Source organism: Phoca vitulina, unplaced genomic scaffold, assembly GCF_004348235.1.
Source record: "Phoca vitulina isolate PV1807 unplaced genomic scaffold, GSC_HSeal_1.0 scaffold18, whole genome shotgun sequence".
Lineage (NCBI taxonomy): Eukaryota > Metazoa > Chordata > Mammalia > Carnivora > Phocidae > Phoca > Phoca vitulina.
Window position 1 is genome coordinate 34,465,049 of NW_022589721.1, and position 7,953 is coordinate 34,473,001.

The following is a 7,953-nucleotide window of genomic DNA, read 5'->3' on the forward strand; positions in this document are numbered from 1 at the left end:
TGGATTCACTTATTAGTTCCACTAATCTTTAGAATTTCTAGATTCTTTTTTTTTTTTTTTTAGATTTATTTAGAGAATGTAAGTGAGGGGAAGGGCAGAGGGAGAGAGAATCTTTTTTTTTTTAAATTTTATTTATGAGAGAGAGAGCTCAAGCAGAGGGATAGGGAGGAGCAGACTCCCCACTGAGCAGGGAGCCCTACTTGGGGCTGGATCCCAGGATTCTGGGACCATATCCTGAGCCAAAGACAGACACTTAACCAACCGAGCCCCACAGGCGCCCCTGGAGAGAGAATCTTAAGCAGACTCCCTGGTGAGTGTGGAGCCTGACACAGGGCTTGAACCCACGACCCTCAGGTCATGACCTGAGCCGAAATCAAGAGCCAGACGCTTAACAGACTGAGCCACCCAGGCGCCCCTGTATTTCCAGATTCTTTAGCATTTCCTAGGTAGATAGTCAAAGAATTTTACTTTTTCCTTTCTAATTTATATAGACTTGGTCTGCCCACATCTTTTTTCTGAAGTTGTTTGTGTCATAATATTATTTCTTCCTTATTTTTTTAATTTTTTAAAAAGATTTTATTTTATTTGACAGAGCGAGACACCGTGAGAGAGGGAACACAAGCAGGGGGAATGGGAGAGGGAGAAGCAGGCTTCCCGCCAAGCAGAGAGCCCGATGCGGGGCTCAATCCCAGGTCCCCGGGACCATGACCCGAGCTGAAGGCAGACGCTTAACGACTGAGCCACCCAGTCGCCCCTATTATTTCTTTAAATGTTTGATAAATTTCACTGGTGAAACCCTGGGGATTTCTTTGTTAGAAAATTACAAATTCAATTTTTCTAATAGATAACACTTCAGATTTTTCCATTCTTGTGCCAGTTTTGGTAACTTTGGTAACATGCTTATCTTTCAAGGAATTACTTATTTTATCTAATAAGTTATTGGCATAAAGTTCAAGACATTCCATTTTTATATTTTGTGCTATTTTACATTCTGTTTTAATTAGTATATTTTAAATGAATTTCCCTCTTCTTGGTGTTGGTGATCTCTGTCTTCCTTCTGCTCTTTCATCAATCTAACCAGAGATTTACCAATGTGATTGCTGCTTCTAAAGAAGTAGCTTGGGATGCCTGGGTGGCTCAGTCGGTTAAGCGTCTGCCTTCGGCTCAGGTCATGATCCCAGGGTCCTGAGATCGAGTCCTGCATCGGGCTCCTTGCTCGGCAGGGAGTCTGCTTCTCCCTCTCCTTCCTCTGCTCCCCCTGCTTGTGCTTTCTCTCTCTCTGACAAATAAATAAAATCTTGAAAAAAAAAATAAGTAGCTTTCATTTTCCTTGATTTTTCTCTATTTGTCCATTTTCTATTTCATTGAAACAATCATTTTGTTTTTTTCCCTCCACTTGGAGCTAATTTCCCCTTTCCTTTTCTCGCTTATTCAAGTGGAAGCTTATATCATTAGTTTTAGGCTGTTTTTCTTTTCTCATATAAACACTTAAAAGCTAATTCCTTGTAGCACTGCATTAGCTGCATTCCATAATTTTTGATATGTTGTTTTCATAATCATTTCAGGAAAAGGTATTTTTTGATTTCTTTCTTCGTTTCTTTCTTATGGAAGAGAGAGAGCATGCAGTGGGGGGGGGGGGGGGGGGGAGGGACAGAGGGAGAGAGAGAATTTTAGCAGGCTCCACACCCAGGCAGAGCTTGTTGCGGGGCTCAATCTCACAACCCTGAGATCATGACCTGAGCTGAAATCAAGAGTCAGGCACTTAACTGACTGAGCCACCCAGGTGCCCCTGAAAAAGTATTTTCTGATTTCTTGTGATTTTGACTATGACCTATATAGAAGTCTGTTTAATTTCCAAATACTTGGGGCATTTTTCAAATATATTTTTATTATTGATTCCTAACTTAATTCCATTATGTAATCGGACAACATACTCTGTATATTAACATTTTTAAATTCAGGACTTGTTTTATGGCCCAAATGATGGCTTATCTTGGTGAATGTTCCATGTGCCCTTGAAAGACATTTGTGTTATGCCATTGTTTGGATGTGAGTATTCCACACATGGCACTTAGGTCACATTGTCTGGTTTGCTTGTTCAAGTTTCCTCTATCTTTCCTGATTTTCTTTCTACTTTTCGGTCATTGAGAAAGGAGTGTTGAACTCACTAGTTATAATTGTGGGTTTGTCTTTTTCTCCTTCAATGTTGTCAACTTTTACGTGCTTTGCAGCTCTGGTTTTGGGTACATAAGTACTTAAAATTGTTGGTTTTTTGATGACCCTATGTTTATCTCTGGTATTTTTTTTAAACCCAAAATCCACTGTGTCTGATACATAATGCATATGTTTCGGGTTTATGATTAGTGCTTCCAGGGTATAATTGTTCTTTTTTTTTTTTAACCTATGTATGTCAGTATATTTAAAGTGTATTTCTTGGAGACAGCTTACAGCTGGGTCTTACTTTTTCATCCAGTATGGTAAGTAGTATTTTAACTGGTGAACTGCATCTGTTTACTTTCTTTTTTTTTTTTTTTTTTTAAAGATTTTATTTATTTATTTGACAGAGAGAGACACAGAGAGAGAGGGAACACAAGCAGGGGGAGTGGGAGAGGGAGAAGCAGGCTTGCCACTGAGCAGAGAGCCCGATGCGGGGCTCGATCCCAGGACCCTGGGATCATGACCTGAGCCGAAGGCAGACGCTTAACGACTGAGCCACCCAGGCGCCCCTGTTTACTTTCAATATTGATATGGCTGATTTTATTTATTTTTTAAAAGATTTTTTTGATTGGGAGAGAGAGCAAGCACAAAGAGAAGGAGCTACAGAGAGAGAGGGAAAAGCAGGCTCCCCACCGAGCGGAGAGGCTGACGTGGGGCTCGATCCCAGGACACTGGGATCATGACCTGAGCCAAAGGCAGAAGCTTAACTGACTGAACCACCCACGCGTCCCTGTATGGCTGATTTTAGAACTCCCATCCTGCTGTTTTCTGTTGGTCATCTGTTCTTTATCCCCATTTTCCTGACTTCTTTTGGGTTTAGTAGTTTTTGGTACTTCATTTTATCTCCCCTATTTTCCTATTTGCTGTATCTATTTGTTTAGTTTGTTGCTTTCCATTTTATAGTGTGTATATGTCCTAGTCTCCTTTCACATACAATGTAAGAAATTTGCAATATTCTTTCATGTCCCCTGCCCATCCTTTCTGTGTCCTTTGTTGTGCATTTTTACTGTTAAATATGTTCTAATGGCCATACCATAATTATTTTTACTTTAAACAGTTACTTTTTTTATTTTAAAGATTTTATTTATTTACTTGAGAGAGTGCATGATCGAATAAGCGGGGGGGGGGGGGCAGAGGCAGAGGGAGAAGCAGGCTCCCTGCTGAGCAGGGAGCAGAACATAGGGCTCCATCCTAGGACCCTGGGATCATGACCTGAGCTGAAGGCAGCTACCCAACCAACTGAGCCACCCAGGCGCCCCTAAACAGTTATCTTTTAATGAAATTTTAACATTAGAAGAAAGAGGCTTTTACATTTACCCACATATTTACTATTTCTGGCCCAAGCTTACATTTTGCTTCCTGCGACCTGAATAATGTGCTTTATCATTTATTTTATTGCAGGTACCCCAAGGAAAGTTTCAGCTCTGGTCTGCTGAAAATATCTATTTTGTCTTCAGTTTTGAGGGATACTTTTGCTGGATATAAAGTTTTAGGGTGACGGGTTTTCTTTGATTACTTTGAAGATGTTCTTCCATCGTCTTCTGGCTCGCATTATTTCTGATGAAAATTTTGCAGTCATCTCTGCCTTTGTTTCTTGTTCATGTCTTTTTCTCCTCTAGGTGCTTCTAAGATTTTATCAGTGGCTTTCAGCCATTTGGTTATGATGTGCGTTGGTAAGTTTTTGTTTTCATCCTGATCAGGGTTTATTGGCTTTGTATTTGTTTATTGGTTTTGGATTTATTATTTTCATCAAATTTGGAATCTTTTCCATTATGGCTTTCTCTCTCTCTTTTTTTTTTTAAGATTCAGTTTTTAAGTAATCTGTACTCCCAACGTGGGGCTCGAACTCACAGTCCTGAGATCAAGCGTCACATGCTCCTGCTCCTTCAGCTGAGCCTGCCAGGTGCCCGTCCATTACAGTTTCTGAATGGTGACGGGTGGGGCTGGGTGTTACAGGGGCCAAGTCTTGCCCTGCTTTGGGGTGTGGGGAGTGCCCTGGTGTGCAGCATGTGGTGGGCATGTGCTGTCAACCAAGTTGCTGGGGCAGTAGCAGGAGAGGGAAGCTAGGTGGAGCATAGTCCCAGGTAAGGCAAGAGGGCTCAGGGCTGGGTGTCCGCAGACCCCAGGGGTATAGGGACATTTGATCAGGACTTGGGCTAAGAGGTCTCCCACTGCACTGGACTGCTGGGATCCCAGTTATTCCCCATGCCACCATCCCCTCACCAAGGGAATGAACCAAAGCCACGTGCCAGAGCACGTGCCTTCCTGGGTAAGGTCTTCCCGTCCATGAACCAGGTCACTGGACTTCCTGTGTGGGGTCTGCACACCCTCCTAGTTCTTCCTGGGATGGTGTTATCCCCCTAGCCCCTAGGTCATCCCTCTTGGGGTCTCCAACTCCCACTTGGTCTTTAGGAGGGGTTCACATAGTGTGCTAGGTCTCCCCAGCTCCCCAACCTTTGACAAGTACCAGGATAGCCACAGTTGTGCTCTGTGCAGAGGGAACCAGGTGGAGGCCCCAGAAGCAACAAGATCAGCCCTGGGTATGGTTCAGCATCACCTGGAGAGGTTTTTTTGTTGTTGTTGTTGTTGTTGTTTAAGACTTTATTTATTTGACAGAGAGAGAACACAAGCAGAAGGGGAGCAGCAGAGGGAGAGGGAGAAGCAGGCTCCTTGCTGAGCAGGAAGCCTGAGCAGGGCTTGATCCCAGGACCCCGAGATGATGACCTGAGCCAAAGGCAGACACTTAACCAACTGAGCCACCCAGGCGTCCCTCCCTGGAGAGTTTTAACAGTCCCTGGGGTAACCCTACTGGAACACAGCTGATTTAATTAGTTCAGGCATCCTCCACAGTCACGTTTTTATTCTTAAACTTTTTGAGATAATTATAGCTTTATATGCACGTGTAAGGTATAATATAGAGTTTCTGTGTTCTGTTTACCCTACTTACGCCAAGGGCAGCATCGCCAGATGCAGTACAACATTACGACCGGCAGATTGACACTGGTATCGAGATACAGAAGATCTGCTTACCAGACGATCTCTCACTACCCTTTTATAGCCATACTTCCCTTCTGCCTAAAAACCCTCCTTCTCAGCCAGCAACCATTAATGTTTTCTCTGCTTCTATAATTTTGTCATATCAACAATGTTATATAAATGGAATCATGCAGTATTATGGACTCAATCTGTTGGGGCCAGATCTCCGGCTTCCAAGGGTATAAAATCTGGCGGTAGGTAAATAGCATAAAGACAGACATACAGACCATTGGAATAGAGTAAAGCCCAGAAATAAACTGTTTTGTATATAGTCAGATGATTTTTACTGGTGGTGCCAAGAACATTCAGTGGGGAAAGGACAGTCTTTTCAACAAATGATGCTGGGAAAACTGGACATCTGTGTTCAAAAGAAGGGACGTTGGGTGCTTACCTAACACCGTATATAAAAATTAACTGCAAGTGAATCAGAGACTTAAACTTAATAGCTAAAGCCATAAAACTCCTAGGAGAAAATGCAGGGGAGAACCTTCACGACGTTGGATCTGGTGGTGATTTCTTGGATATGTTGCCTATTACCAAACAGGCAACAAGAGCAGAAATAGATCTGTTACTTCATCAAAATTAAAAACTTGTGCCTCAAGGACACTATCAACAGATAAAAAGGCAACCCACAGAATGGGAGGAAGATACTTGCAAATCACTTATCTAATTAAAGACCAATACCTGGAATATATAAAGGACTCCTAAAAACAGCAACAACAAAACTGAATTGGAAAATGGGCAAAGGACTTCAATAAACATTTCTCCAAAGATATCTGAGTGGCCAATAAGCACATGAGAAGATGCTTGGTATCATTAATCACTAGGGAAGTGCATATCCGAATGACAATGAGATACTACTTCACACCTGTTAGGATGGCTACTGTGAAAATCAACAAGTGTTGGTGGGAATGTGAAGTGGCACAGCCCTGCTGGAAAGCAGTATGACCGGTCATCAGAAAGTTAAAAATGGAGTTACCATTTGACCCAGCAATTCCACTTGTGGGTAAATACTCAAAAGAAGTGAAAGCAGGGTCTTGCAGAGCTCCTTGCACACCCATGTCCATAGCAGCACCACGGCCAAGAGGTGGAAGCTATCCAAGTGTCCATCGAGAGATGAATGGATAAACAAAATGTGGTTTATCCATACAATGGAATATTACTCAAAAAAGTCCTGTCAGATGCTACAACATGAGGGAAACGTGAGGACTTACGCCGAGTGAACTAAGCCTGTCACTGGGAGACCAATACTGCCTGAGTCCACTTACTCTGAGGCACTTAGTTACAAGGACCAGAAGTGGAATGTGGTCGTCAGGAACTGAGGGTGGAAGTGGTGGTTTTACGGGTACAGGGTTCCTCTTTTGCAAGACCAAGAGTTTGGAGCTTGGGGGCGCCTGGCTGGCTCAGTCAGTGGGGCACACGACTCTTCATCCCAGGGTCCTGAGTTCAAGCCCCACATTGGGAGTAAAACCTACCTAAAATTAAAAAAATAAGACTCTGGAGCTTCTATGCACAACACTGGGAGTGTACTTAACATTAGTGCACTACTGTGCCGTTAAGCATGATTACGACGATGAATTCCGAGTTTTGTGTATTTTACCACAATCCAAAATAAGAAACCATGAAGGTCAGCGCGCACCCCAGCTGGCCAAGCAGGTCGGAGCTGGCGACCCGGCGGCCCGGGGAAGCGGTCACCAGCGCACGGGGCAGCGAGCGAGAGCGCCAGCGGAGAGCCAGCGGGCTCCGGCGGGGGCCTGATGGACACAGCACGCCCCTGGGGCAGGGACGGGGCCCGAGCGCCTGGACACGGGGCAGCCCCCGCTACGGAAGGCCTCGGGAAGCGGCACCGTGGCCCTTCCAGCCTCCTGTCCGCGCAGCGCCCCGCACACCTGGGGAGGGGACTGGAGACCAGCGGCGGGGCGCGGGGGCGCGTGAGCGAGGCCGGAAGGTGGCGGGTCGCTCAGGGGCTCCGCCGGCGGGCGGGCCGGGGAGGAGAGCGGGGTCGAGCCAGCTTCCCCAGCGCCCAGCCGACCGCCGCCGGCACCACCCAGACGCCCCCCCGCGCCCGGCGGCGGGAGAAGCGCTTCGGTCGGGAAAGTGTGGAGGCCGGGGCCCCGGGGCGGTGGCTGCGCTGGAGGCTCGCGCGGCCGACCTCGGAGGTCCGGACCGTGAGGCCCGCGCGTGCGGGCCCCGCCGGCCTCTCCCCGGGCACGCGGCCCCGCTGGGATCCAGACTCTGTCCCGCTGCCGGCTCAGTGTCCACGCCCCGCTCCCTGCGCCTCCCCCGCGGCCCCGCCGGGAAGGCGAGTGTCCGCAGGTGGGAGCCCTTCTCTGCCCGCGCTGCGTCACCCACGGGTGCGCGTCTGCACTCCCCTAGCGCCCCGCCTCCCCGCGCTGGCCCTCCGCGCCCGCGGCCGGCCCCCTTCCCGCCCCGCGGCCCGCCTGGGGTCGCCCGGCCGCCTGCCTCACCCGTTCCCGTTCGGCTGCTGCTGACCTGTGCACCGCAGGGGGACCTTTCCAAGATGTGGCTCATCCCCGTGTCCTCCTGTGTCAGTGCTTACTGCGTTGCCCGGGAAACCACGGCCGGGACGGCGTGCTTGCGCTGGCCGCAGGCTGCTGTCCTTCCCCGCTGCGGTCGGGCGCCGGGTGTCCCGGTTCATCCCGTCCCCGCTGCGGTCGGGGCACCGGGTGTCCCGGGTCA